At 42.4% G+C, this 7,380-nt stretch overlaps 1 long non-coding RNA gene across 1 annotated transcript; it reads left to right on the top strand.

The window, feature by feature from the left end:
• On the top strand, positions 1-6,529 carry LOC110493257 (uncharacterized). The gene is made up of 10 exons (XR_016488042.1): positions 1-92; positions 384-502; positions 613-702; positions 802-913; positions 1,025-1,112; positions 1,216-1,303; positions 3,064-3,219; positions 3,338-3,384; positions 3,553-3,755; positions 5,609-6,529. It is a non-coding gene; the product is annotated as an uncharacterized LOC110493257 (long non-coding RNA).
• Positions 6,530-7,380: the final 851 nt, after the last annotated feature.

Raw genomic sequence — 7,380 nt, 5'->3', positions numbered from 1 at the left:
ACCCTCAGGTTAGCATCAGACACATCAACAGGTTGTTCTTTGACATTCATGGTGAAAAATAGGGATCCTCTGCTGACCCAGAGAGTTTGCAGGTATGCCTATACCAGGAGGAAACACTATTTACTCATGAATAGCCTATTGTCAGTGTCACTCATGGCATGTGGATTGGGGTTAATATTATTTAATGATTTGGAGTTTATTCAGTGTTTTGTTTATTACTTCTGCAGAATGAGCTCAATGGAATGAAAGTTGTTTTAAGTACCAAAGGTTAGAGGCCAGTGGATAAAACTGATGCTTGCTTTGATAGACCATGTGTCATTATGATGGTGTAGCTATTTTGCATTTGGTACGGCTAAAACATTTACTTGTATTTTTATTCTCAGAGACTCGAAGGACAGACTGAAGATAGTAGAGGGCTTGAAGGAGGCTGTGAACAGGCAGAAGAAAGACCTGGACATTGTGAGGAAGGAGATTGAAGAGAAAGAGATGCTCAGCTCACAGGGTAGGATGCCAAGTTGTCAAACACAAAGCCAAATGTATTTACACTCTCGTGTCTACCTGACATGTCTCTAATGTGTATTTTTTATTTTTTTATTTTACCTGTCCGAAAAGGATGGAATACCTGGAGAACCAGCCATGTGAGACCCAGGCTGCCAAGGAGGAGGCCCGATGACTCCGGACCAAAATGAAAACACATGAGAGGTAGCCCGCAGCACACTCACACAATAATAATTAGCACACTATCGTGCCAACATTAACCATACTTTGCTGGCTTGTATATCTTGTGTGTGTGCTTCCCAGTCTGGATGTGGCGTTGCAGAATCAGAGAACTGAGGAGTCCATGATCACTTACATGGGTGTTGGCCAGGCTGCATGTGGAGCAGCTTTCCATCTACTGCATTTCTCTCAAGAAGTAAGGAACATCAAACTCATAGCTGCTGTGTGTTACTGTTGCACTATACATTGTCAGGGTCATCAGTGTTGTGTAAGTATATTTATTAAGTAATCCTATTATCCTTGGCAGAGAGTATGACAAGCTAAAAGGGAGCCTTATATCTTCAAACTAAATGTGTGAAAAGCTCAAAAGGGACGTGTTTGCTTCAAACAACAAGGTAATGCATGTAAACAAAACGCATGAATTGAAATTTTTCTGGGATAATGTCGGTTGTGTCTCTACTTCCGATCTCAGACTGACCGTCTCTCATATCTCTGTAGTTGCATAAAGCCACAATGAAGTTGAACATGACCAAGGATGACATGAAAGCTGTCCAAAATGACTTGACCAACGCAGACAGAGATTACCGTAAGAAAGCCCCTCTTCTTGAAATTATAAGCACTATATAATTTGCAAAGCTTTGTTTCATTTGTATAGTAAAAATACAAATTTGGTTTACTACTCACTACTTTGTCTTTTTAATATTATGTTAGTCTGAAGAAAAAAAGTTGTGATTGTTCAAAAGACCCTGAGCACACTAACCCACACTAACGAAGCTTTGAGCTGACTAGTCTTCGAGAGGTTTGTCACTTCACCAATCGATTCTCTACACAACTCGTTACTTAGTATACAGTGCATTCGGAAAGTATTCAGACCGCTTGACTTTTCACAAAAAAAAAAGATGTTACAGCCTTATTCTAAAATTGATTAAATAAAACATTTTGACAAATTATACCCCATAATGACAAAGCGAAAACTTGTATTATTTTTATTATTGCAAATGTATAATCCCCCCCAAAAAACAGAAATAACTTATTTACATAAATGTTCAGACTGTTTGCTATAACACTTGAAATTGAGTGCAGGTGCATCCTGTTTCAATTGATCATCCTTGAGACGTTTCTACAACTTGATTGGAGTCCACCTGTGGTAAATCCAATTGATTGGACATGATTTGGAAATGCACACACCTGTCTATATAAGGTCTCACAGTTGACAGTGCATGTCAGAGCAAAAACCAAGCCAGGTTCAAGGAATTGGCTGTAGAGCTCAGAGACAGAATTGTGGCGGTGTAACAGTATTGCTTCCATCCCTCTCCTCGCCCCTACCTGGGCTCGAACCAGGGACCCTCTGCACACATCGACAACAGCTACCCTCCAAGCATCATTACCCATCGCTCCACAATAGCCGCGGCCCTTGCAGAGCAAGGGGAACAACTACTTCAAGGTCTCAGAGCAAGTGACGTCACCAATTGAAACGCTATTAGCGATCACCACTGCTAACTAGCTAGCCATTTCACATCGGTTACATCAGCACAGATCTGAGGAAGGGTACCAAAACATTTTTGCACCATTGAAGGTCCCCAAGAACAGTGGCCTCCATCATTCTTGAACAGAAGAAGTTTGGAACCACCAATATTCTTCCTAGAGCTGAAACATGGTGGCAGCATCATGCTGTGGGGATGTTTTTCAGTGGCACTGGGAGACTAGTCAGGATTGAGGGAAAGATAAACGGAGCAAAGTACAGAGATTGTTGATGAAAACCTGCTCAGGACCTCAGAGTGGGGTGAAGGTTAACCCTCCAACAGGATAACAACCCTAAGCACACAGCCAAGACAACGCAGGAGTGGCTTCGGGACAAGTCTCTGAGTGGCCCAGCCAGAGCCCAGACTTGAACCTGATCGAACATCTCTGGAGAGACCTGTAAATAGCTGTGCAGCGACTCTCCCCATCCAACCTGACAGCGCTTGAGAGGAGCTTCGGAGAAGAATGGGAGGAACTCCCCAAATACAGGTGTGCCAAGCCTGTAGTGTAATACCCAAGAAGACTCGAGGCTGTAATCGCTGTCAAAGGTGCTTCAACAAAGTACTGAGTAAAGGGTCTGAATACTTATGTAAATGTAATATTTTAGTTTTCCTAACCCTGTTTTTGCTTTGTCGTTATGGGTTATAGTGTGTAGATTATTGAAGGAAAAAAAAAACAATTTAATACATGTTACAGCCTTATTCTAAAATAACAAAATGTGGAAAAAGTCAAGGGGTCTGAATACTTTCCGAATGCACTGTAAAGATACCTTCTTGGTAGATCTGGTGTCAGTCACTGATGGGTTATTTCCCCCTTGTCTTTCAGCCCTGCCCCAGTGGAGCTGAAACCGCCCCATCTCCACCAGCCTCCCAACAGTGAGGACATTGCCCTCAACATGACCTTTGACATCATCACCTCTGACCCGGTGTATAAAAGGTTGTCACAGGTCCCATCCAAGAAGATGCATCTGGACCCAGCCGTGTGAGTCTCCCTCTACAGTGTGTCATTGACGAGGAACATATGCTTCTGACACTTATTTTTTAATGAACAGTTATGATGAAGTATTGATCATAATTATCTAGTTTTTTTTGTTTCTCAGGTTGTCGTCCTCACTGACCAAACACCAAGACAAAGCCTCGTTTGGAAGTAAGGTATTTTACCACTTCCAAGGGTTCACTTAACACATGAACAGACTTGTCTCTGGTTAGGATAATTTGCAAAATTACTAATGTAATGTTACATTTTAGAGCAAGATGTGTTGTACATTAGTGTGCATGGCATGCCATAAACATAAGCATGCCATAACCTTCTCAGGCCAGAGAGGAGGTGGTGCCCATGGATACCTCCTTCCGTAACACCAACCTGTTCAGGAAGAGAACATTCGGCAGCATGCTGGACCCCAAGAGGATTAAACTGGGAGCTGTAGGTTTAACCTGACTCCCTGTCTTGTTCTTGTCAACGAGATGACAATGTCGTGGTTACGGTGGACTTGGGGAAGAACCAAATTCTTCCAGCCTGTATCCTTTTCTCAAACCATACAATTCAGGTGTACTGACAGGTATTTTTATTGATATGGGTATTGAAGTAAATATTGTGACTGTGTATTTTATCCTCTGATGTCTATTGACAAATACAGTGCCTTGCGAAAGTATTCGGCCCCCTTGAACTTTGCAACATTTTGCCACATTTCAGGCTTCAAACATAAAGATATAAAACTGTATTTTTTTTGAAGAAGAATCAACAACAAGTGGGACACAATCATGAAGTGGAACGACATTTATTGGATATTTCAAACTTTTTTAACAAATCAAAAACTGAAAAATTGGGCGTGCAAAATTATTCAGCCCCCTTAAGTTAATACTTTGTAGCGCCACCTTTTGCTGCGATTACAGCTGTAAGTCGCTTGGGGTATGTCTCTATCAGTTTTGCACATCGAGAGACTGAAATTTTTTCCCATTCCTCCTTGCAAAACAGCTCGAGCTCAGTGAGGTTGGATGGAGAGCATTTGTGAACAGCAGTTTTCAGTTCTTTCCACAGATTCTCGATTGGATTCAGGTCTGGACTTTGACTTGGCCATTCTAACACCTGGATATGTTTATTTTTGAACCATTCCATTGTAGATTTTGCTTTATGTTTTGGATCATTGTCTTGTTGGAAGACAAATCTCCGTCCCAGTCTCAGGTCTTTTGCAGACTCCATCAGGTTTTCTTCCAGAATGGTCCTGTATTTGGCTCCATCCATCTTCCCATCAATTTTAACCATCTTCCCTGTCCCTGCTGAAGAAAAGCAGGCCCAAACCATGATGCTGCCACCACCATGTTTGACAGTGGGGATGGTGTGTTCAGCTGTGTTGCTTTTACGCCAAACATAACGTTTTGCATTGTTGCCAAAAAGTTCAATTTTGGTTTCATCTGACCAGAGCACCTTCTTCCACATGTTTGGTGTGTCTCCCAGGTGGCTTGTGGCAAACTTTAAACAACACTTTTTATGGATATCTTTAAGAAATGGCTTTCTTCTTACCACTCTTCCATAAAGGCCAGATTTGTGCAATATACGACTGATTGTTGTCCTATGGACAGAGTCTCCCACCTCAGCTGTAGATCTCTGCAGTTCATCCAGAGTGATCATGGGCCTCTTGGCTGCATCTCTGATCAGTCTTCTCCTTGTATGAGCTGAAAGTTTAGAGGGATGGCCAGGTCTTGGTAGATTTGCAGTGGTCTGATACTCCTTCCATTTCAATATTATCGCTTGCACAGTGCTCCTTGGGATGTTTAAAGCTTGGGAAATCTTGTTGTATCCAAATCCGGCTTTAAACTTCTTCACAACAGTATCTCGGACCTGCCTGGTGTGTTCCTTGTTCTTCATGATGCTCTCTCCGCTTTTAACGGACCTCTGAGACTATCACAGTGCAGGTGCATTTATACGGAGACTTGATTACACACAGGTGGATTGTATTTATCATCATTAGTCATTTAGGTCAACATTGGATCATTCAGAGATCCTCACTGAACTTCTGGAGAGAGTTTGCTGCACTGAAAGTAAAGGGGCTGAATAATTAACACGCCCAATTTTTCAGTTTTTGATTTGTTAAAAAAGTTTTAAATATCCAATAAATGTCGTTCCACTTCATGATTGTGTCCCACTTGTTGTTGATTCTTCACAAAAAAATACAGTTTTATATCTTTATGTTTGAAGCCTGAAATGTGGCAAAAGGTCGCAAAGTTCAAGGGGGCCGAATACTTTCGCAAGGCACTGTATATGTCGTTATACATTTGCTGTAACTAATCTCATAGGAAACCATAGTGGAGGAACATGTGAATGCCATTTGTTATGGAATACCACTTTCCTTAATTCAGCCCCCCCACACCAGTCTCTTTTGTCAGAGATTCACCCGCTCATAAAGGCCAAGATAAAAAAAAATGGTTCCCGACCAGCTCCTCCCAAGATCTCCACCTGCCTTACGCTTAACAGTTTTCTGGAGTGACCTGTGACCTTTCCATCCCTGACTGATGCATGTGTGTAAGTTGCACCTCTGACACTAGTGACCAGCCCGTCTGGGGAAATATAGAGGAGCAACCTGAATAGGTTTACCAGTCAGGTAAAAAATAACTTGGACCTCTTACTTGAGGCCCTGCTCCAAACTTTGGTTATGAATGGGCATAGCTGCTAGTTTGATGAGAATTTGTTTTGGTGTATCGAGACTTCATTTGGCTCATGAAACCCCCTGTCTGTGTTTAGTAATTTTGTGTTGAGACATTTCATTTTTTTCTGGTTTATAATTTTGAGTGTAAGGAAGGGTGCTCTGCTGACTGAAACATATCATTACTAGCATCTGTGAAATGTCAGCCATTTGACTCGATTGCACATTACACAAATCCAAATTTTATCCATCTTTCACACTTGAACATTTCTTGTTTTACTTACTGTCTGAATATTGTAATACAGCATTGTATTGAATATTTAGAAGTTGTTTCCCACTTGGGGCGGCAGTGAAGCCTAGTGGTTAGAGCATTGGGCCAGTAACCTAAAGGTTGCTAGAGCGAATCCCAGAGCTGACAAGGAAAACATCTGTCGTTCTGCCCCTGAACAAGGCAGTTAACCCACTGTTCCTATGTCGTTATTTTAAATAGGAATTTGTTCTTAACTGACCTGCCTTGTTAAATACATTTTAAAAATCCCCAGAATAGCATCCTCTTGTTTCAAATGCAATTTCTTTTAGATGCATATGTTCACTTGTGATTACTGCATAAGATCTCTTGTCAAAAAATAAACTATTGTTCTTTAATAAACTGTTGCGTGTGGTGTGTTAACCTGTTTGTTTCTCCATTCTAAACAGACCTGGATAGGGTTTGCTGCAAGATGCTTCTCACTATGATACTGTAGTGGAGACATCACCACAGGGCACGTAATGTGCCACACTCTAGTCTCCACACTATAGAATGGTTAGCTTACCCAGTAAGTAGTTCTGTTTTACTGTACAGTTTCAATAAATCTCCCACAGGGGGCAATGGTAGCCTCACTCAATGGAAGAAAGCTACAGCTAGGGCCTCCCGGGTGGCGCAGTGGTTAAGGGTGCTGTACTGCAGCGCCAGCTGTGCCATCAGAGTCCCTGGGTTCGCGCCCAGGCTCTGTCGTAACCGGCCGCGACCTGGAGGTCCGGGGGGCGACGCACAATTGGCCTAGCGTCGCCCGGGTTAGGGAGGACTTGGTCGGTAGGGGTGTCCTTGTCTCATCGCGCACCAGCGACTCCTGTGGCGGGCTGGGCGCAGTGTACGCTAACCAAGGTGGCCAGGTGCACGGTGTTTCCTCCGGCGCATTGGTGCGGCTTGCTTCCAGGTTGGATGTGCGCTGTGTTAAGAAGCAGTGCGGCTTGGTTGGGTTGTGTATCGGAGGACGCCTGTACGTGAGTTGTAGCGATGAGACAAGATACTACAACAATTGGATACCACGAAATTGGGGAGAAAAGGGGGTCAAAAAAAAAAAGAAAAAAAAAAAAAGAAAGCTATAGCTAGCTATTCCACTGAGGTGGAATTGTGGGGTATCAAATGGAGTTGTCATTATTATTCATATATGTAACCGTATTTATAAATATAAAATGCAATATCATTTAAAAAATAATTCTGTCACCTTTTTCCCTTAGCC

The sequence above is a fragment of the Oncorhynchus mykiss genome, chromosome 17 (assembly GCF_057628025.1).
Source record: "Oncorhynchus mykiss isolate SJ-2025 chromosome 17, ASM5762802v1, whole genome shotgun sequence".
In the NCBI taxonomy this organism is placed as follows: domain Eukaryota; kingdom Metazoa; phylum Chordata; class Actinopteri; order Salmoniformes; family Salmonidae; genus Oncorhynchus; species Oncorhynchus mykiss.
Note: the sequence above shows the minus strand (reverse complement) of the source record. Positions and strands in the feature narration are given on the sequence as shown.